Here is a 24,331-nt window from a genome sequence, read left to right as displayed (position 1 = left end):
AATATAAATAGTCTAGAAAAGACAATGTGAAGAGATAGGAACAATAGAAGAGCCTGCATATCCATGGAGAATGCAGCAGATTTCTATGAGTCAAGTAGAAATTAGAAAAGGTAGTCAGGTTTGAGTTATCTCCCTGGTCCCCCACCAGTGGAAGCCGAACACAGAATGTAGAAGGGCTGTGAGGTAAGAACAGGGCTGAAGCCTTTGGAGGTGGAAGGAAGACAGGAAAAGCAGTTAGAGGAACTACAGCCAGTGAATTTCCTGCCTCTGGGATTGTGACATGGGAAGGAATATCTCATAGCTCCCAAAGAATCACACTTGTGCCTGGAAAAGCAGCCTGTGATGCCTGCCAGAGGACATCCACAGCTGACCATTCCTATGTTTACAAGTATTTACAGCAGGGAAAATGTACCAGTGAGGTTAAAAGATTATTGCCTATTTCTGCAATGCCTCCTCCCACCTGTCAATGGGGTAATCAAATCCAGAAATAAGAGTGCAAGGGCAAAGCCCTGGAAATGAAAACACTCCTTGGTCAGTATTGGGAGGACAGAAGATGATGAAATTGAAGTTTTAGATTGAACAAGACTTTTTAATAATAGAAAGTGACGGGAAAGTGATGAGATTTCCCAAGATGTCATTATGGGTTGGAAAAAGGATAATCAGTGAAGCATTGTTGAAGCAATGATTGGAGAAAATTAAATTATCTTGGGTTTGTATATCCTCAACTTTAGTTTGTCCGGTAAACTTATTTGATTAAAAACTTACTTGTTCTCCCACCCCACCCCATTAATCATGTCATTATTACAAAGTTACTTTTGGGGTTTTAGGGATTTGAGGTGTGCGTGTGTGTGCGTGTGTGTGTGTGTGTGATTTGTTTTACAAGGTTGTTTTTTAATTGTGGTTTATTTTACTCATGAGATTAAAGAGTGGCTTGTGATGAATTCTGAGCTCTAAATACAGAACTTCCTTCCCTTTCTAAAATATAGCATTTTCAATCACCAAAAGCAATAATATCTAACCCAGGAGGTAAAAAACATAAAAAGCTGATACATTAGGAACCTGCTTTCCCATCTTGCCCTGCAGTGCACTAAATAAATGCAGAGGTTTTGACTGTTATCCATTTTAATTCTCAGCTACAGAAGGGCAAGTCAAGTAGGTAACTAGCCTCTATAGATCTCTCCAAGAAAAACTGAAATGATCAACTTCAGGCAGCTAATCTAGCACTGGATCAAAACCCCTCAGGGAAATATTTATGTTTTACTAGTTTACTCAGAGAAACAGCTCTAGGGATCTGCAGATATCCTCTGTGATTTTGACTGAAGGAAACACTGATGCCAGAGCTGAAGCTTGTGATTTAATCATAGAAGCAATTCAGCCTTTAGCAATCCTATCTCCTAAGAAATCAATAGCTACACTTTCAGTTCTATTAAAGGATTTTTTTAACTTCTCCACCTGACCAAGATATTAATTTGTATATGTTCTATTGTCTGCCTTTCTGGTTGGTATTTTGAAATGTTGAAAGACTAACTCAATGATTCAGTTTGAAATACGTTCCCCAAAAGATCATCATTATTTTAATTATTTATTGATTCAAACACCATTTTCCAAACACTACAGTGCTTTAAAGAATTATCTCCAACATCCAAAGATAACATTTCACATCAGTCTTCCAAACATGTAGTCTTCCAGTCAGTTGAAGGTGGCACAAAATAACCTTTAGAAACAGATTCTGAAGAATTATCTGTTCAGAAACAGAGATTTCTGTTAAATTTTTAGAAAAAAAATTGAAAACAAAAATCCAACTGAAGACCCAGAGAAATTGGAGCAACTCAAGGAAGAGCATGGCCTACCATAATGTCTAGAGGTTGTGAAATCTGGGACCATCTACATTGAAATTCTCAAAATTTCCACATGATGGAGCTATCCACAATATGCACACTATACAGAGGTTGTGGTTTTCTCTGTTAAGAAAAACATGGCTTCCTTCTCTGATTTGCTCTATAGTAAGATATTTCATTCTACCTTATAATAATGGTTAAGTTATTACATTTGGATATATGTGGATTTCATTAAATTATGGAGTATACTGAGCAATAAGGGTGTACTGAAACCAGCATTATATACCAACCAGAACTAATGAATTCTTTTTCGAGGGCTCATTATCTAACTATGTGTCCTTGCTCAGTCACCTAAATGTTCTACATCTCATTCTATCACTTTAAAATGGAAGGTCCTGGAATAATGACTTTCTAAACTCTATAAATTTCAATTTTAAATGTTAAAATTATTGGATACCCATAAATCTTATACACTATTATTAAGGATAGGCATTTTCTTTGCCATGGGAGCTCAAAGATCAATAAACACTTGATTTCTGACAATACATATTGAAAATATTTATATCTTCTAGAAAATATGTTTTATTATATTACAATCAATGTTCAAACTGATTTAGTAGAAGAAATAGGGCAATGTTCATATCAATTTTGCCTCTGGACTTTGGGGATGGAGACCAATATGGCCCTAGTCACAAGGTCTTATAATTAGTTTATTTTTATCAAATACTATAGGAGAACAGAAGGAAGGCATTTCTAATTTTAGCAAAAAGAATGTTTAGAGAAACTAACCAGAGTATATGTATTACAGGTTTTCTAACCATCTAGGTATCACCAGATACCAAAAAAGGACCATGTCTTCTGTTTCTGTGTGTAACCTACCTTGGTAATATGGAAATATATATCCATCCACAAATATTTAATAAGTTCCTACTATGTGTCAGCCACTGTTCCAATGATTGGGGATAGAGTAGTGAAAAAATTCACCAAAAAAATTCTAAACAAGAATATATACACAGAGAGAGACAAAGAGGTGGAATGGGGGGGGGGGGAGAGAAGGATTAGAACTAAGATATTATGTGTACTTACACTAGACGTTTCATTAGAAGAACAATTTCTACTCTATCTCCTTCATCAAATTTGCTCTCAGTATACTTAAGAATAAAAGGAACACAAACACTTAAATTCAAAGGCATAAGAATAAATATGGAAGTAGAATTACTTGTGTCTACATCTGCTGAACTCTTAGTACAACACCCTTTTAAGAATGCTCAGTCATTTGTTCTGGGTACAACTGGTACTTGATATCCTAAACACTTATTCTGACATCACTGTGTTTATTGGCGAAAGGTCACATAAAATAAATCTAGAAATACAGTCTCCTTTTCCAAATGCTTGATTTTTGATGATCTTTTCTCTTAAGTTTTTCTAAATGATGGTTCATTTAAGTGAAAGTTTATTAAATATTTATGTCACTTTTTTTCTCATAATGTTTGAATTGTACAGTTTTATCAATCTGCAATTTAAATCTCTGTTCATACTCATTTTTACTCTTAATTTACTCTTCCATTAAGAAGCAATAATAAATCATGCATGGAGGCTGTTCATAGCTGAAGAAAGAAGTAAGCATTTCCTAAGCTCAGAATGTTAACTGCACCCCTTTTTGTTTCTATCACTAAGAATATACATTTCTGTACTTTTTAAATATATTTTTAAACTATGACTGCTAGTGTCAGGCACTGAGCTCATTGCTGGGAATATGATGGCTGAAATATGGCCCCTTGTCCTTGCTGAGATCTCATTTAACATGGAGAAACAAAACACACAAACAAAAAGGTAAGATGCAATGTGATTAATTATGCTGTGTTCCAAATAATAAAGGATCATAATAAAGAAAAGGGTTATTTCAGAATAAAAGGGTTATGAAACCTTCATAGAGAAAACATTTTCCTTGACTCTTTAAGAATGAGTAGAAGTTCACCAGAAAGGGAAGAAGTAAGGGTCAATACAAGCTAATTTGTAAGCTAATTTAATATCTTTAAAGGTATTTAAAGGTATAGGTAATTGTGAATGGTACAATATGATTAGAAATCAAACTTTATGTGAATACTAAATGTAATGATTTTCACGAGCAAATTTTTTATAAAGACAAGTTCTTTGATGGCTAATTATTCTATGTATCACCTTTTTAAGATCTTAGTCTAATGTAAAGATCAGATTAATTCTTAATTTTTAGAAGATACATATACTCTATAATGTTATCAGTACACTGATCATGATCTATTGGCACCACCCTGTTTTCTTTCTTTTTTTTTTTTAATTTTAGGCAGAGAGAGAGAGTGCATGCAAGCAGGAGATGGAGAGAGAGAGAAAGAGAGAGAGAGAGAGAGAGAGAGAGAGAGAGAGAGAGAGAGAGAATCTTAAGCAAGCTCCACGCTCAGCACAGAGCCTAATGCAGGGCTAGATCCTACATGCCTGGGATCATGACATGAACCGAAATCAAGAGTCAGATGTTCAACCTACTGAGTCACCCGGGTGCCCCTGTTTTCTTTTAATTATAACTTCTTTCTTAGAAAACTCTGGGTCTGCTGCCTAAAAAATTATTTCTATGTCTACTTCTGAGTTAACAAATATATATATATATATATATATATATATATATATATATATGCCTCTATGTCAATGTTGTCAATCTTTTTCTGTGAAAATTTGTGTTATATTCAAACTTTAGGAAAAGAGCCTTTTAGGTCAAGATATTTCATTAATATTTTTGACATAATATACAACATCTAGTTTTATTGACCCAATGTATATATGTTTTCTGTTATACAGCAACAACAAAATCTTATGTTAATTTATTTTCTTCAAAGAGCTTTGTTTTGTTTTTTCCTATGGCTCACTTAGGAGGAAAAGAAAAAAGGAAACATGAGGGAGAGAATGGAAAACAAGGTCTTATAATGGAAAAGAAGAAGTTTTATTTCTATGTTTAATAGATCTCTAAAGCTTCCAAAAAATTCCCACAATCTATCTCCTCAGACAGATCAAGGAGGTATTATAAGAAACCTATAGCAGAAAGAAAATGTCAAGGAAACATCACAGATATAAAACAGATTTTTTCCATGAACAAATTGTTTCTAGGACATATATTCTATAAATGTCCAGCACTTGCCTTGTGCAGGTGCTCTTGACAAATAATTCAGGCACAGAAATTCTACAATGTTAAAATATGATTTCTTTATTATCCTTTCTATACAAATGAAATCTAAATTCAAGTTGAAATACTAATAAAGTATATATGCTTAATTTTTGCTTCTGTCATTTGAAAATGGAGAATTTAAATGTCAATACAAATGATTGTATAAATATGCAGTACTTTGGAAATCACAGATTCTAAAGTTTTTAATGCAGAGATGTCAGCACTCTTACAGATTCTAAAATACATCATTTACTCTTATTTCTGTTATATGGTTTTATAATACCCATTTTAAGTAGCTAGAGACTGTTACTCTAAATTGAGTTTCTCAGAAAGGGACTTTTTTAAACCATAAAAACAACAAAGTTATTACTAAAGAGAAAGGATTTATTCCCCAAGTTTCTTTGTAAAAGTCAATCATGCCTGCAGAGGAACTTGATTAATGGTGCATAATCTACAGATGTTATGGAAGCATTGTAAGTGAGAATGTTAATTATCTAACTTTTTAGCAGAAAGATAAGAGTTTAACCTTTAGAAAAAGAAAGACAGGACTAAATAACTCATGGGAATTTGTAATGGGATAGTGAGCTCTTTGTATTCACAATGGCAACTGAAATTCATCCCAGATGACAACTGACAGAAACACATGAACATCAGTTTCCACCAAGGCTGACACATGAAGTGTTGGCAGCCTCTTCAGCTTCATTCTAAATAAGAGTCTATACCTCTAACGTGCTCAAAAATACCAGCATGCACACCAGAAGAAATTTATTACCATGGGTTACTTGAAGACAATTGAAACTCTAATAAAGGCTCAGAAATTACCAAGCTACCAAAGCTCTAACTTTTCAGGCTACTCTATAATACAGCTACTTATGATGAATCATAGCTTGCCTATAATCTCATCTGTGTTATTTGAATACTATTTCTTGCATTTTCTTTTCCCTTGTTTTCCTCTTTTGGGGGGGGGTGGTAGGGAAACACTGGTTTTTTTTGTTTGTTTTTTAATAAAAGCTCGTTGATATGTTAATATATACCAACACTCAAAGTCTCTGTTCCAACAGAAATCAAAGTTAATATAAAACAAAGAATTGCAGAAGTCAGTTAGCTTAATTATGTAGATGATGAAAGGCAAGAAATACATTTTATTTTAACAATATATAATATTTCTCATGAAACCAATGATAAATCTTTTGAATTGAAATTCAAGGCCAGCAATGTTAAACTTTCAGACATAAACTACTCCTTCTACCTGTTTTAATATGGGCGTTCTTCAGAGATTTTTGCCCTTAACCTGTTTTTCTCTTGCTCTGCACGTTACCAAGGTAATCTGATTATTGGTAGGTTTTCAACCACTACAGATATATTGATGACTTCTAACTCAATACCTCCAAAAGAGCTTTATCAATCATATCCCAGGAAAACATATCCAATTGCTTACTGTGTATAACATATAAAAATCCCAGTCTACAAAGCTAGATACTAACTTGATGGATTTTCTTTATTTTTCAATAATTGAACTTACATTTTGAAAGCCTATTTCACCTGAAAATGGAAACTTGATTTTAATCAGTTGAAGGAGCAATCTCCTTTTCCCTAGACTTGCTTTATAAACTCTGGAGGCACAGTAGGGTTTTAGGACAATGTGCTTACATACCCACCTGTCCTTTGCTAAGCTGTCCCTTTTCCCAGTTTGTACTTTGTTCATGAGACCACAAAAATAAGTGCTGCAACCTCTCCTCCCCCAACTTCACTAAGTTCAGCACATTTTCAGCCATGTATGAGCCACTCTAGGACATATGGAAAATACCTTCCTGATCCCAAACCAGTCAGGGCTATGGGAAATTCCATGAAGCCCTCTGCCTAGCCAATCTGCCTAGACATACCAGGAGATTTCTTTTTGCCCTTGTTCTTGCATGTTATGAATGAACTCTGTAACTTGCCAAATCTCCATATTGTGGAGTTGAATATGAGAGGTCCCTTCCTGGAGTCCATGACTTTTCTTTAGTCTAAGAGGAAAGGAGATTTACAGAAGAGGAATCTTTTTATATCTATTTTTTTTTTCATGAGGATTTTTGAAATCTTTTCTCTATGGCAAGTCCTAGGCTTGTGGAAACCAAACCTAAGAATTAACTCTTGATCTGCTTTATTGTAATCATTTCTTTTCACGTGGCAGTATAGAAGGGATACTCTAAATTTCCCGGGCTAGAATACCAACAGACTCCAAGAAAAGGAATTAAAACATCACTGATACCTCATCATGTTATCTTACCTCATTCTCTTCATACATATCTTCCAGAAATAATATACACTCAATAGGTCAAAAGTCATTATCTCCCACCCAAATCTATCTACTTCCTATGTGCCTATCTCAGTGAATGGCATGTTTATCCATCTAGTAGCCCCAAACAAAAGCATCTATAATACCCAAGAATTTACTACATCCCCCAACATCCAGATAGTAACACAGTCCTATTAATTTGAATGCTATACTAGCTTTCAAATCAGTTTCTTGTTTTCTGGACAAAGTATTAGGTTAAGCCCTCATGGTTTTCTGCCTAGACTATTTCAATAGCTCCAAACTGATCTAATTTCCTCCAAATTCATCTTCAACAAACAACACTGAAAAATATTTTCTCTAAAATATTATACCAAACAATTCTGTAAATAATTACTTTGTCTGAAACCTCACTCTCTTCTATCTCTCCTTAATCCCCACCTGTCCCATAAAAGATATCAAGCATTATGATCCTGCAAAGCTTTTCCTCATTATCATTACCTCCATCTTCATACCATTCTTCAAATACATTGTGATATAACTTGCGGTTATCTCTCTGTCAGCACTTTAATGTGACAGGTGAGGAGGCATGGACCGTATTGAAAATGAGTATGTTTGTGTTCTAAGTGCCTAACTCAGTGCTAAGAATATACCATATTAGATTAAATTGAACCGAAATGACATCCAACCTCCCCAATCAGTATGACTTGCCTAGTGGTTCCAATTCTGTACTCTCTTGCTCTATTCCCAAATTCAGATTTTCCTCAAAGCCTTAGTCCTCTGAATGTGGATGTTCTTATCCTACTGAATATCCTGTATGATTCATCATTTTATTCTTCTGGATATAGGCCTACAAAAGTAATCAAAAATTGAAAAAGTAAGTCACTTATTAATGCCATGGGAAACAAAAATGTTTTCAGGAAAAATAACTAAGGCTTAGTAGTAAATAGCATTTACATAGTTATAATGTAAACATAATATATAAATCATCGAAAATGACCACAAAACTGTCAGGGATAAAAAAATGTATGGGGAAGTAAATAGCTGGAAGTCAAAAGATACTATCTGAAAGTGAGAAGTCATGAAGGAGAATATAAGTACATTATTTGGAAATATAGAATAATATAAAAGGGCTATGGAAAGGGGCGCCTGGGTGGCGCAGTCGGTTAAGCGTCCGACTTCAGCCAGGTCACGATCTCGTGGTCCGGGAGTTCGAGCCCCGCGTCAGGCTCTGGGCTGATGGCTCGGAGCCTGGAGCCTGTTTCCGATTCTGTGTCTCCCTCTCTCTCTGCCCCTCCCCCGTTCATGCTCTGTCTCTCTCTGTCCCAAAAATAAATAAACGTTGAAAAACAAAAAAAAAAAAAAAGGGCTATGGAAGAATAAAGGAAGGACACGAAACAATCTGGAGGGGACCTAAAGATTCTAACAGTTTTTAAACAGACATTCAACAATTCTACTCCATCCAACTTCATCTACACTTCTACATGTCACTAGCGCTAGTCAAACTTCTGAGCCTTTTAGTAATTCTTTAATTAAATCAAATTGATTGTCAGCTCTCCCACTGTGGAGGATTCAGCTTTCTGGGTTCTGCCTTGTCTGTTGCATCTTGTTCTGCTGGTTTGCAGCCTCAAAAAATTTACTGCTGGGTCTGCTATTGCCTCCACTCTAATTCACCTTGTTAGTGGGCTTATGCCTTTAAAAATATGTAAATGTATACACATACATATTTATGTTTATATTTTATTACATATTTATTATATATACATATATTTATTATACCTAAATATACATATATATTATATGTATTATATATATATACATATGTATATGTATATATATATATATATATATATATATATATTCACTGAAGATATGGGGGGAGTTTCAGATAGAGAAGAGGTAACTATTTATACTCAAACTGCCATTTTTTCCCTATGATTTTTCTCCTCACTTTCAAAAGTTCTGTCATTCTTATTCACAAAACATTTTAATTCAGGTAATTAAGTTGTCTAGTAACTATAATAGCAAAACTGAGAAATTCATTTAATTTTGAAGTTGTGCTCTGTCTCAGCACTAGCATTCTTCATGCTAGACCCCACAGGACATGTGGTTGACTTTTTCTCTATTTCCTCATTTTGTGCTCTTCCTCCTCTTCCCACCATCCGTCCCTCAGCTCCTGTAGGAACTAGAAAGGGTAAGAGGCAGAGCCAGGGAAAGAGCAAGAAAGATCTTACCTTACTGGTTACTGGAACATAAGAGATCTGGAATTGGTGCTCGCTAGTCTTGGTGTATATTGAAAAATGAATATTTCCTTTGTGGACTTCTTTTGTAGGTTCTTTGTAAAACACCACCCACTCCTTATCCACACACTCTTGGAACTTCCAAATGTTGCTCACCTGACATAGTAATGACTCTCTTTGTGGTGTTGCTTACTTCTCCATCCTCAACCTCAGACAATCCATGCTGCTCAGCTCTCTAACCAGGTGCCATGGTCCTTTAAGTCAAACCTAGCACAAAGCTATCTTTCAAGCTCACTTTCAGTCCATAGATCCACTGACTTGACAACACGTGGAGTGAATGTGACTTCCAGTGCAGCACCTCTCTTCACTCTCATCAGAGCAACTGCCCATCTACAACCTCTGCCTTTATGATTTTCTAGGATTGGAGTTGGTGCCATCCATTGTGCAGGCAACCCAAGTAGAGCTCTCCAAGGCATTCCATTGACGTTCCTCAGATTCAGTACAAGGTGACAGAAAAGCACTTTATTCCCTTCTCCTATGGGTGGCGGGAATACTATCAGAATGCAACAAACTTCTCTAAAGAAATATTTTTCTTCATCTCTTCACTTTGCTCTCTCAATGGGCATTGGGCTATAAAAGTTATACAACCTGCTGGAGGATCTCCTCAGCAGGTTATGACTACGTGGCCTAGAATCTCAATCTGGAATGGTATTCCCCTTATTGTTTCTCTTCATCTTGGCGGCTTAGTCAAACATAATCTACAGAGAGTCACAAATATAAATCCTCTTTTCCTCTAGCTAGCCACCTTTAGCAAATCACCTAACCTCTATAACACGAAAAGTTGACTGTAATGATCTATGGGAGTTTTCTAATCTACAAATAAGCAAGAAACCACAGAAACACTTACATTTACTTTCATGACTGGCAAAAATTATCAATCCAAGAACATCCCTCTGTAAGAAAGTATAGAAAATAGCTTATTTAGATATGTTATATAGACTTTGTCTTCATTTGAATCTTTAGTACTCAATAAACCTGAGAGCTGGCTAGGATTTAGAATAACCTGGACACTTGTTCACTGTTGCTAGAATGGTAAATTTGTACAATAACTTTGGGAAACAGTTTGGTATTATTAAGTAAGCCTGAATATTTATGTGATCTATGGCCCTGTCGACTTTTTGTACTAGAGAAACTCTTGCATGTAGGTACCAGGAAACACATACCAAAATGTTCACAGTAACATGTTCATAAGAGTGAAAACTGGAAACAGACAAAAGTCTTTCAACAGTAAAATGAATAAATGGTGCAATTTCATACTGTAGAATACTATGCTGTAGAGAATATTAATCATGTTTAATATGCATGAGTCTCTGTGGGGAATAAGTTTAGGAATTTCCTAAACTTGCACCAATGGGTTAACAAGGCTTCGAGCAGAAACTGGTCACAGAGTGAAAGCGTCCCCCAGAACAGAACAAAAATGTAGAGCAGGAAGCCACTTCCATAGGATGAAAGCATTCAAGAATAGGTAAACAGGTAAACAGGGTGAAAGACTGCCACAGCAGGGTGAAATTGCTCTAAATTTTTTTTTTTTTTTTTGCTAATTAGCAAAAAAAGTGCCTTGTCAACCTTGGGGTAGCATTGTCTATCTGTCTTATCCCCTAGGCAAGTTAAGATCAACAGACACAGCACCTGGTGCCTGCTGCTGCTGTAAACAACCAACTGCTTGGCACCAGGATTTTGTTTTGTATTGACCCAAACTCCTAACACCGCATATCTTTTAAAACCCTTTTCTCTCACACACATTAGTTAATGATCACTGTTTCACTGTCTCCTTCTTCACACCCATCACATTTGTAAGCCTTCTGATCCTAATAAATACAGAGCAAGAACCCTTACTTGGGGCTCCTGTCTCCTCCCGGACATTAGCCTCTCTTTTATTAAATTCTGTGTCTGGTCTCTTGCTGGACAAGAGAGAACTCCAGACTCAAAGTCTGTGACAAGTCTCAAAAACATTGTTGAGGGAGAAAAAGAAAGTAATATAAGACAACACACTGTGTGATTCCATTTACATAAAGTGAAAAACTGGGGGCACCTAGGTGGCTCAAGTCAGTTGAGCATCTGACTCTTGATTTCAGCTCAGGTCATGATCTTGTGGTTCATGGGATTGAGCCCCACATTGCTCTCTGCACTGATAGCATGGAGCCTGCTTGGGATTCTCTCTCTCTCCCTCTCTCTCTGTCCCTTCCTGGCTCATGCACTCATACACATGCTCTCTCACTCTCTCTCTCTGTCTCTGTCTCTCTCTCTCTCTCAAAATATATAAACATTTCAAAATAAATAAATAAAGTGAAAAACTGAAAAAGTAAAAAAGAATATATATAATTTAAGGACACATAGGTTACAAAACCAAGAATGAAAACCAAGAAAATACTGAAATTAAAAATCAGAATAGTGGTTATTTCTGGGGTTCCATGGGAAGTGTGATCAAGGAGGAGCACACAGGGCATTAAAGTCCATTAATCAGGATCTAAACATTAAAAAATGAAACCATGTCAAGAATTTGTATTACAAGAAATTTAATCAGAAATTACTTACATCAGTGGTTAAAGAGCTGAGAAACCAAATACAAGAGAGTGAGGTAGGGCAGACACTAGAAAAAGCAGGATTCCACTGTCATCTCTAGGCCAAAGAAAAAAGGGGAGATGGTATTACCAGACCCCAGACTGGAACCACAGGACCTATTCAAGAGCCATTGAGAATATACAGTTACCCCACATGTGTGTTTAAGACAAGGTCGGGGACACAAAATGCCCTGGTTTCTTTCTTCCTCCTGCCTTCCCATCTCCTGCAATGGTTCGCACTGCCCTACCACAGGTGGAAGGGAACTGGGGTCAAGTAACCTGCAAAGTCCTTCCCTCTTGAGATACAGAGTATAGATCTAAGGGCCAATAAACCCAGGACAGGCACATTAGGATGGTAGGCCGTTTTTCTTAAGGCAGCAGTGCATATATATGTGTGTCCACTTTATCATTATTCTTTAAGCTAAATATATACATTTTTGTTTATGTACAATATAGTTTGTATATTCTAGCATGGCGAGAAATGTTTTGCTTTGTGGATTATATCAGCAATTTTGGTACCCTACAAGGATCCATGAGCTTTCCAAATTGAATTTTTTTTAATGTAAGATCTTTTAAAATTCCAGTTTCCACACTGGTAAAGTGGACACAATAATGTGTACTTTCCAGAGTTATTTTGAATTCTAAAGGAGGTAGTATGCATGAGAGGTCTAGCAGTGTGGCTGTCATAAGGTACAACTTCAGTGAAAATGACTGGTCAAGCCTTTTCCTCAAGGAGCTGTGAAAAAGCTAGTGAGGTTTTTTCTGACTTCAAAACTTGACCAGAAAAGACTAAATAATCATAATTTTTTTTCATATTCTTAAGGAAGGCAATTAACATACTTCTATCAATTTTTACTATATTCTTCATGCTTTCCTACTGGCATATTCAAAAGCAGAAGGCAACACTATGAATTATTGCAAAAAGGATGTCCCTGTTACAGTAGCCACTAGTCCAAGGGGTTAAAGGAGAAAATATGCTAAGTACATGCAGAATATTGGCCACCTCACCCAAAAGAAAACATTTAAAATGAAGCAGTAGAGACTTAAAATCACTTCCCATAAACAATGGCAGGAATGTGTAGTTTACCGAGGACTGAAATAATCCCACAGCAGTGCAGTGAATTTTCATTGATATATAAGTGGTTGCCTATTATTTGCAACAATGAAGAGGACTAATTTAACACAAGAATATAGCAAGAGAGGCAATGCCGGCTTAATAATAGGTTCATTCTCTGCAGGAATTCATATGAGTGAGTAGGGGAAATAAGGATAGTTGCAGAGTGGGGAAGAGAAGGCAGAACGAGATGGCTGCAAACCGCATGGCATCTTTGCTTGGAAGTCTATTACATGAATGTGCCAAGGAGCTGTTTCAGTGCCCTACTGTGTGAGTCAAGAAATGTGACTATAACTTGACAAAGTACAAAAGGTAAAGACTGGGTAAAGCTGACAGAGCTCAGGGATCTCTGTTACTGGCTGTTCCCCTTCAGAGTGTCATTGGCAGAAGATGAAAGCAGCCCCTGGCACATAGAGCTGCAGGTGCACAGCCCTAACTTGGTTACAGAGCAGCAGGGGAAGAAAAGGTGTGCCCTTCAATGGAATCCAATTTGTTAAAGGAAACTGTACATTCTGTGAAACTATTTACCCTGATTTGGAAATTAGTGGTTGCCTTAGCAACACTTGAATCCCATGAGGCTCACACACAATGCTAATTTCAATTCATGGACACCTTTACGGGTGAGGAATGCAAACAGTAAGTTGAGTGTCCCATCTGACATGTCTCTCATAGGAAATGATATTTCCCTCTGCCTATAAAAATCTTCTGATAATTACCCCCATTTATCAATATCTTCCATGCAGCAGGTGATATGCTGTCAGCTTCACGTTTAATTTCACTTGATGGTCATTGCAAGCCTGCAAGGTCAGCAATATTATTCCCATTTTCCAGATGACAAATTAGCTGTAGAGAGGATACATAACTTTCCCAAGGTCACTCAGTGGTGGTTTAAGGATTTTAACTCAGATTTAGCTGATTCCAGAATTCCATGTTCTTTTAGCAATTCTAACTTTGTTAGGAATAATACAAATATTAAAAATAAATAAATAAACAACTTGAAAGTACCTTTGGGATTTTCTCTTACAGTGTCCTTATTTAAAACCTAAGGAACTAGAAACACTAAAAGGCCAAGAGATTTACCCAAGGTCACATGGCAGGGTTGAGAATAGAATCTAGGCTTTAGGACTCCGAGCATTAATTTATGGAAGTCATCTCTGAGCCATCTAAATTGTGATTCTCTCCATGTTGAACTGAATCTCATTGGGTTTTCATGGCTTTTTCTATGTATAGGTAAATATAGATAGAACTGAAATAGACATAAAGACTGGGAGGATTCCTCTATTTTGTTGAGACAGAACAGTAAGAATTCAATATTTTTAAACCCAAAACATTAAAGGTGACTGATCTGCACAGGCCCTTCCAAACTGTGGGCATGCACAGCTGCTCATGTCATAAAGTACCCTTGCACAGTTTCTTTCTACAGTGAGATGTCCCACCTGTGTCTGTAGCAGTCACCCTGAAGTTGACAGGAATATGAGTCAAATGGCAGATTCACTTTGCCCCTGGGTTTTCACAGGAGGTAAGGACTAGTCTGAAACAAAATTGAACAGTGAGGGTTATGTATGGTGCTTCTTACTAAACACTTTTCTGTGCCACTGCCTCTTTCATGACCTGATACTCCCTTCCTCAATTACCAGACTCCCAGTGCCACCATACTGTCAGTCTTGCCATACTGTCATCTAGCTAGCCAAAGTCCCCTGCTTTAAAATCCCATTAAGATCTGGCCTCCTCCACAGTAACCTTATGCTCCAAAATTGTCTCTCATTCTTCCTCTTCCTATTCTTATCACAATTGCCATTTCCTTAATGATTTTAGAAAGTTTTTGAAAAAGGATATTTCTGGTTAATTCTGAGACAAAACAGTAGAGGCAATCTTTACATAAAACTCCTCTTGTATTATGCAGTAAATGTTTTGTTAACTTGATCCATCATCCTCCTATAAAGCCTTTGTGCCTTGCTGTATGTGTAAGTTTGCCTTGATTTTTTTGTGTAAATACTTTAATCCAGTGCTGGCTTCAGGTTTCAAAACCTTGAGCCCCAAGAACTTTAGCACTCCAAGGTTTAAGAATGTGTCTGAAGACAGAAAACTTGGGAAGGATGACTTTGAACTGAGAAAAGCTGGTTATTGTTTACAGAGTCATTGAATTGGTCAAAATTTAGCAATCCATTCATCTATCAAACATTTATTATATGCTTAGCATGTGCCTATACTTATCATGTGCCTATAAGAAATTTTAAAAGAAAAAAATGAGTAAGGAATAGTATTAACCTTCAAGAAATATGTAACATAGATGGAGAGACGATACATATGTTCATCGCAATTCTTTGTAGTAACTGTTTTGGTGAGAGGGCAATTCGGTGAAAAGATGGGCTTAGATACAGATCAATCTGAACTTGAATATTGCCTCTGCCACTTATCAAACTCAGCAAGTCACTTAACCTCCCAGGGCTTTGTTTTTGTTTATGTTTTTGTTTTTGTTTTGTTTTATTTTAATCTTTGAACAACAGAAAATATATGTTTACTTTGCAGGATTGTTTAGAAAAAGCACATACTCTGGTACTATTGTAACTGGCATAGAAGATACATACCTGGCAACTCTTTTTTTCATTATTATAATGATAAAGATAACCCACATATTATATACAGACACACAAATGACTTAGAATTTGTGAATCCAGAAAGACTTCCAGGATTCTTCAGTGGCTTACAGTGACAAGCATAATTATGGTAAGAGAATGGAGAGAAGAAAGTGAAGACTGTCATGGCCCCATGTTCAAAGGCACAGAGAAGCATGATAGCTTACAGGCTGCTAGTGAGTCTGAGTGGCTGCAGCAGAAGACCAAAAACTAACTGCTGAGGTTGAAAACAAGATCACAAAAAGACTTCATATCCACAATAATGATATGTCCCTGTCTACCTGTAATAAACCTCAGTTATGCCTATCACCCCAAAGTAATTATTCCTAAGCTTAAATGAGAAATCATATGGTCACCCTACTTAAATTCTATGGTGAGAAATGTTGGTCTAAAATGAAAGGTATAAAGAGTGCCTGAAGAAAGCTAACCTGGGGAATGACATAATCAATTCTGGTTTTAAAAAGCACATTCTGTCAATTCTGTCAATGGTGAAGGATAGTTCAGAGAAGGCAACCTGGAGGCAAGATAGAATGTGGAAGTAAAGTCAGTATAAGTCACACTTTCAGTTATTTGATCTGGATTACAATCATAGATAATATATCTCTTCAATCTATTTATCACTTACTCTATGTCTAAGGATATTCTAAATGCTTACCTGTGTTATCTCATTTAAACCTCATCACACCGTCACAAATGGGTATTATCATTATTATTATCTCTCTTTTTATATGAGGAAACTGAGACCTAGAGAAGTTAAATTATTTGATAATGATTAGGAGGATTCAAACACAAACCCACAGAATCTATCACCAGATCTCATGTTTGTAACCACTAAATTATATTGCAATTACATAGGAGTGAAGCCAATAAACTGTTGGCAGGATCCCGAGCCAGAACTTGCCTAGGTAAATCCAATCCTCTCTTCCTTTTTTGTGCCCCAGGATCCCCAAAGAATTATTATATTCCTATTCATTTTTCTTTGTTTGCTTATTTTCTTGGCTTTTTTCCATGATTCATCAAACTGGAACTCAGATAAATCCCCTTGACCTGCAACAGAGCAGAGATGTTGTCCTGGATTCAGGTTACTCTTTTCTGTTATTTTTATGCTGTCAAGGCCACTACAAAAAGCCAAGGTTAAGGTTTCCATTCCTAATCTAGGGGTGACAGTAAAATAAGATGTTTACTTTTAAAAAGAGCATTTTGACAACTTTTCCACATCTAAAAATGAGACGTGACTGTCCACTACCCCCATTCAGATACAAGAGGAAAAATTTCTTCCAACATTTATCCCAGTATCTATTTCTAATTGCTGTTTCATTATTGATCTCTGCAGGATGATTAAAAATTATAACATTTATCCTTTTTGTGAAAACTTTATCTTTACTATCATGAGACAGGGTGACATTAGTATATTTCACAAAGTCTGGGCTCTATAGTTCTATTCGTGGTCACTTGAAAACATAGGGAAAAATACCTACTAACACCTGAAATAGGATGACTAATCTGTGGTATGTACAAAATAGAATTAAGAAGACTAAAAACAGATTGCATTGAAATGTCAGTGAAAGGGAAAAATCAAGGATGATTCTCAAGTTTTTGCCTCAGGTGAATGAGTGAGTGAGTGGATAGTGATTTTATAAAATTAACTAGGGCACATAATCAGAGGAACTGCTTAAAAGTTTGGACAGGTGTTAGTGAATTCAGTAAATATTTGTTGGTATAAATGCATAGATGAATTAAAGATATCATCACTTAAATGAAAAGATGATGGAGAAGTTAATTTAAAATGGAACCAGTTCAACCAATTATTTCAGGGTTAACTGACAAATTTGAAGCAAAATTGTTTTGGTGCTGTGTGTTAGATGGGCAGTGTGTAGGGCAAATGGGAAATACAGACATGTGCATGTGAATGTAGAAACATACACATCATTCTAAAAATGTCTGAAAATTGATTACATAGAACATTTAGAAGATCTGTATAATTCTGTTTCATGTAATCTTTTATTGTAATTTTACCCAGTTGAAAAGATTGGCTAGTAGGGTTTTTTGTTTTGGTTTGTTTTGAAATACATTGCCTGATATTGTGTTAGAAAAACTGTTTTAGTCCTTCATAAGCTTGATTTATACTCTCTTTGGCTCAATTCCACAAGGTGTGTTTTATCCATTAACTGTTGAAGACTATTTAAATTCTTGGCTAAAATTATCATTAATTTTTTTCCTACCTTAATTAGATTTTTCCTGTATTCTAAAAGATAAGTAGATCCTTGGTTTAGGCGATAAAGATAATTTGCCAAGTCACTTCTAAAATACCTCCTAATTTTTATTTCCCTGGACATATTTTCACAGCCAATGGTAACATTCTTGCTGACATACTCATATCGTCTATCTCTGTCCCAGAGGTGATGAGGAGATCTGACAGATAGAGACACATCAGCAGCCATGCCAACTGGCTGCCAACTTGGACATATGTACAGAGCAGAGAGCGTGCTAAAGTTCCTAATGCAGAGAGCCAAGAGCCCACTGACATTCACCAATGACTGAAGAATGTGTCAATATCACTACAGCATAGTCAAGTTTGGAGTAAGCCATGTTAAAGGTTTGGAAAGGAGAAGATGACCACCTGGGTAGGGCACCACTCTGCTATGTATATGTGCCTCATTTGGCATCCATTTTGCATGTCTGCTGCTGGGCTTCCATCTGTCGAATCTCAATGTAATGTCAGAGATAAAAACTGAAGACTTCATGGTTTCAAAATGCATGTTTCTGCTGACTGCCTGATGGCTGTCTGGGGACGTAGAATTTAGAAACCAATCCCTGCTGACCAACCCTCTTATATGATAGACATACTTTAATTTTAACTCCGCAGAATGTTTATTTAATCTAATCAATATATAACTTCAGGAAGAACTTTGTAAGATTAAAGAAACAAAAGTAAGAGAATATAGTACTTCATCTTATCATAGAATCAAATGACATATCACTGAGTTAAATTATGAAATAATTTCCCTTTTATCTATTGAAGGGGTACCTAGAAAAATGTAGTATTAACTGGAATGCAATTTTACTTGTACTACATATTTAAATTATAACTGAATTGCAATATGTAATATTTTTCAGAATAGATAAATCTAGGACTTTGAAAATATTTTACCAACTATATTTAATTAAAATCCCCAAATTTCATCTATAATAGCATCTTTGAGCATGTCTTAAATATATTTAGTTGTATCTCTCATTGGAAGAATTAATTAATTAAAAATACATCACTAATTCTGGTCAATTTTATTTTTCCTTCTTTTCATACTTAGAATTTAAAATGTTTTTATTTTTCTGTCGCATATAATTACAAACATTTTACTTTTACTTCAAGTGTACTCCAAAAGTGTTTAAGTGTATCTTTTCTGTGTATGAGAAATGGTAATATAGTCAATCATAAATTGAGAGAAATTGCAAAACCAAAGGATCTTTTGAAGAATGTAAGGGGACATCCTAGGATATCTTGACTATACTTGTACTAGTTCACCTCCTCCAGGTAAATATAGCTTTATATCTCTATCTTCAGAATTTGCAGAATTTGATTATTATAGAATTGCAACCTCTGTAATGCTATGATTATTTTCTAATAGAACAACTGATCTGCTTCCATTGTTGAATGTGTGTGTGTGTGTGTGTGTGTGTGTGTGTGTATCAAGGCTGATTACACTTTCTCATTACTAAAAATATATTTAAAAGAGTAAAAATAAAATTAAAAATTTTATATATATATATATATATATATATATATATATATATTTTTTTTTTTTTAGGTATTTATTTTGATCAAATCACCCAAGGGTAACCTCCAATGAGTTCCTTGCTTGTGCAATTACCTCCCCTTAAGTGTGGGCCCAAGCTGTGAATTTATTTAGCCAATAGAATATGGCAAAAGTAATGGGATATTACTCTTATGATTATCTTACATTATGTAAGATTCTGTCTTAGTAGACTGGCCTCCTAGCCTTGAAAAAAGAGTCCTGTTGTAAACTGACTATAGAGAAGAATATCCAAAAGTGAGCAGCAGATAGCCTCTAGGAACTAAAAATAGCTCCCATTCAACAGCAAAATATTTGATATATATACATGTATATTGGGGTTTGGGGGACACTTCAGTCCTATAAGCACAAGGAAAAGAATTCTGCCAATAACCTGAGTGAGCTTGGCAGTAGATTCTTCTCCAGTCACTCCTTTAGATGAGAATGCTAATCAAGGCTAACACCTTGATTCAGTCTTGTGAGAACCTGAGCAGAGGCTCCAGCTCACCTGTGCCTGGACTCTGGACCCACAGAAACTGTCAGATGACAAATGTGTGTTGCTTTAAGCTGCTAAGTTATGATCATTAGTTTCATAGCAATAGAAGTCTAAAATAGATTTATATACAATTCTCCAAAACTCATATCTCAGTAAATAGTCTGGAGTTGTATTAGTTGGCTGGAGTTATCATAACAAAGTGCCATGAACTAGGTAGCTTAAACAACAAAATTTTATTGTCCCACAGTTCTGGGGCTAGAAGTTCAAGATCAAGATGTGAACAGGATTCCTTCTGAGGGTTATGGGGAAGACCTGTTCCATATGCCTCTCCTAGCTTCTGGTGGCCTGCTAGAAGTTTCTGTCATTCTTTGGCTTGTAGAAGTATCATCCCAATCTCTGCTTTCATGTTCACATGGTGATTTACCTGTGTGCATGTCTGTGTCCAAATTATTCCTTTTTATAAAGACACTAATTATATTGAAATAGAGTCCCACGCTAATCTAGTATGACCTCATATTAACTAATTACATCTGCAATGACCATATTTCTAAATAAAATCATATTCTGTGGAACTGGGAGTTACAATTTGAATATATAAATTTTAGGGGACACAATTCAACTCATAACAAGTGTTTGGCTCTTACAATAAAAGGTACTTCTAAGAAAGGAAGAGAACAGTGCCATTTTAATTCAAGGTGTCATTTCTCAAAATATTGAGCTCTCCTTTAATCTCTCACTTTGTCTGCCATGGCTAGAAGAGAGGGGGACCAAAAACATTCATATATCCATTTCTTTTTAAAATGTGTTTCTTTTGAATACTTGGTTTTCACAGTGACAGGAGCCATGAAAATACATTACATTAAAAAGTTATTATATCAGCTTCAATCATTAAAATACAAAACAAGTATTTTTGTTGGCTTATGTAATGTGGTGCCCCAAAATAGTCAGACTTTGAAGACTGAAAAGTTTGTGAATTACCAACATTTCTTTAGTGGTAACTTATTTTATATCATATTTTAAGGTAGAAAGCATGAAAATGTATTTAATGTCACCAAAGTTTGAAATCATCCACTTCCAAACGATAACAATTTTAAATAGTAAAGAGAATCTTGTGGCCTACAGAAATACTATTAGCCAATTAAGCATCTTCTACCTGTAAAGTACTCCAGTAAACAGTTAACATATATCACTTCACTATCTATGTAGCAATCATATCAAGTAGATGTTAACATCTCCATTATATAAATAAACTGAGGAAAAAGAATAAGCAATGTGCTCAAAGTCACACAGAGAATATTAGATCAGAAATTTTAATCAAAGTTACATGGAATCTAAGAATCACAAATTCTTAGAGTCCACTATTAGTCACCACTGCTTTGTTATACAGGTAAAAACTTATTATTAACAAACACATTGTGTCATTCAGAGCTTTCTTTAAATGGCACCACTGAACTCAAGGGGAAAGCAGATTGGAGCTGATAGGCAAAGAGTGCTGGCCTTATTCCATTTCCTACATGTTCCCTCAGCCAGCATTTGAGACACTTAAATTATCTCCTTGAAGTAGAGTTGGATGAATATCAGACACCAAAAAAAAGTTTTTTAAGGGGTCAACATGACACTATAACGAAAAGCAGAAGCTTACAATTGTTATCTATTGGTCTGTGACTCATATACCTCAAGGGCTTCTACTCAGGTCCTCTGGTTTTCCCTTTCACACTATTTACCTCCTTTTCCTGTATTGTTTGCTGTGTATATAAATTGTGGCTTGATCTGAGATTTGCATGGTTTGGGTTGTATTTAGAGCTCTTATCTAAAAACATACCATGGGTTATAAGAGAGATTCAACTCATGCTCTCAAGCTGCAGAAATACCCACACATCACTAGAAGTTAGTTACTTGGGAAGAGTTTCCCCAATTCTGTATCTATAGCCTTGTTATCAGATGACCAGATCTGTTTCCTTCATCTGCACAGCATGACCTGATGAGCAGCAATCTTTCCCTCTCTATTTCTCAGCTTAGGCTGTGATTAATTTGATTGGTTTCAAAACCTGTTGTGTCTTTCCTCTGTGCCCTGCCTGAATATTGGCACAATATGATTGCAGTAGGCTGCATTATTTCCATTTTATCTTACATACTTGAACTTCAGGCCACTTAATCCCAACATATAAATTTACATAATATTTAATGCAAGTGAACATTTTAAGCCAAAAGCCTTAATATTTTTTGTAAGGCTATGTAACTGCTCCTAAATTAGCATGAGGCATGTTGACAAAAAGATATCACAAGTAACAACATAAAATACAGAAAATTTAAGTGAGTCTTGGGTAATATATAATCAATGCATTTGGTTCTACTATATATCATGTTTATTGTAATACCAGTTCTAATCTCCAATCAGCAGAGCTAAAAATGGGGTGATTTCCTGGTATTACATTTCCAAATTAAAGCACTACATAAATTGGAAGGAAACCTATTCATTCAAAAAATATTCATTTAGTACCTATTATATGGCAGTTCTGCTTGGAGGAGTGGATTAGAAAATAAATATGATAGTTATAAACTTTACTGTTAGAGAAAATATAATCTGACTAGAGTAACCTCCCCTAATTGTTCTCCCCAAAATTTTTCATTATATTTAGATGCCTCATTTGGTTCTTAAGATTACCATTTATTCTATGTCTTTTTGCCAATATCTAAAGGTTATTGATATTTTTTTCATTATTTTTAATGAATGAAAATAATTTAGGTTTGGTTTGCACTAAACTTAACATATAACTGCTTTGTTCTCATAATTTTAAAATTCATAAAATTTTAGGAATAATACACTCCTTCCAGGCTAAAATTTCAATCCCAGAGGTGAGAGGAAAGGCTCATAATTCAGTACTATTCCTATCAATGAAATAAAACAATTACTTCATTCCTATTTTATTAGCCATTTGTGATTTGAATCCAACAGTAGTGAACAATATTCTTCTGAGAGCAAGTTACTAGATGTCCTCTTGTGTTAACACTGTTAAAGAAGTCCTAGTGATGACAGATATAAATTTGGTGGTATGGCTACCCTGTCACCTTTTTATTCTGCCTGCTCTCCCACTGCAAAGTTTTTCCTCTGCACTTTAGCTGGTGTGTGTGTGTGTGTGTGTGTGTGTGTGTGTGTGTGTAGAAAAATAAAAATTTCCAAAATGTGCAACATACAAATTATAGTTTTGTTTTTCTAGTCAGAGCCATTTTAAATTTTTTTTTGCTCTATTTCTTGACCTGAATCTTACTTCATAATTATATTCCTGGATTTTTTTTCATATTTGTTAAGTATGTGATCATTATCTTCTATTATCTTTCTCTGTAATATTTTAAACATTTATATGTAATTAACAACATAGAAGAACCATAATGATTGAGAATTTATGATTTCAAAGATAAATGTTACCTAACCATTTATCTTAAAAAAATTTAAAAATGTACAGTATCTTTCAAATAGATGAGTTTACATATAATGAGATAAACTCATTCCAATTTTCATAAATTTAGACATCTTACTCATACTTAGATTGTATACTTGTTGCAAAGTAAGATGTTTCTATTTTGAATGTTTATTTTTGTGACCTTTTATGGTAGCTGTGAAATTGTCATTTGAGTCTATTGCAACCAGCTGTAGTAAACAGAAACAATACAATAACATTAAATGAAGATGTTCAACTTTTACATAATGAGCGAGTGACAATCACTGATGGAACAGTGAACATGATTAACTAAGTACAGAGACTAAAATACAAAGAATAATGGTGTTATCCTTCCATGTCACTCAAAACTGCACAATGAATTGACTTAGATCATCCCATTACCAGTCCTGGAAGCATTACAATGTTTTTCCTATAGAAGGCAGACAATATGAGGCAATCAGCTCTTCTCAGAAACAATAGCCATAGAGTCTCCATATTGTTTTGTGTTGGCAAAGAGCTATTCTTGTTTATATCTTGAAATTTAAAATGTTTCCCTTCTTCCCCAGGTATTTTTAAACTGAAAAAAAAAAGTAGATAAAGCATACAGTGGCAGATATTAAAATCATTTACTTTTAGTATTAAAAATTGACTAATAGATTTTCCTTTACTTTTTACAGCATCATACAA

General features: G+C 35.3%; 2 long non-coding RNA genes across 2 annotated transcripts in view; one reads left to right on the top strand and one right to left on the bottom strand.

Moving 5' to 3' along the window:
- Positions 1–15,188, bottom strand: part of LOC128315141 (uncharacterized) — a 41,917-nt gene extending 26,729 nt beyond the window's left edge. The window contains exons 1-2 of the long non-coding RNA XR_008297591.1: positions 14,718–15,188; positions 10,454–10,499 (exon numbers count right to left, since the gene is read on the bottom strand). This is a non-coding gene — a long non-coding RNA (uncharacterized LOC128315141). The remainder of the gene's footprint in view (positions 1–10,453; positions 10,500–14,717) is intronic.
- The window catches only part of LOC113604785 (uncharacterized), a 207,251-nt gene that overhangs the window by 131,845 nt on the left and 51,075 nt on the right, over positions 1–24,331 (top strand). The window lies entirely within an intron of this gene.

The sequence above is a fragment of the Acinonyx jubatus genome, chromosome C2 (assembly GCF_027475565.1).
Source record: "Acinonyx jubatus isolate Ajub_Pintada_27869175 chromosome C2, VMU_Ajub_asm_v1.0, whole genome shotgun sequence".
Taxonomy (NCBI): Eukaryota; Metazoa; Chordata; class Mammalia; order Carnivora; family Felidae; genus Acinonyx; species Acinonyx jubatus.
This window is presented reverse-complemented; position numbering and strand designations above follow the sequence as displayed.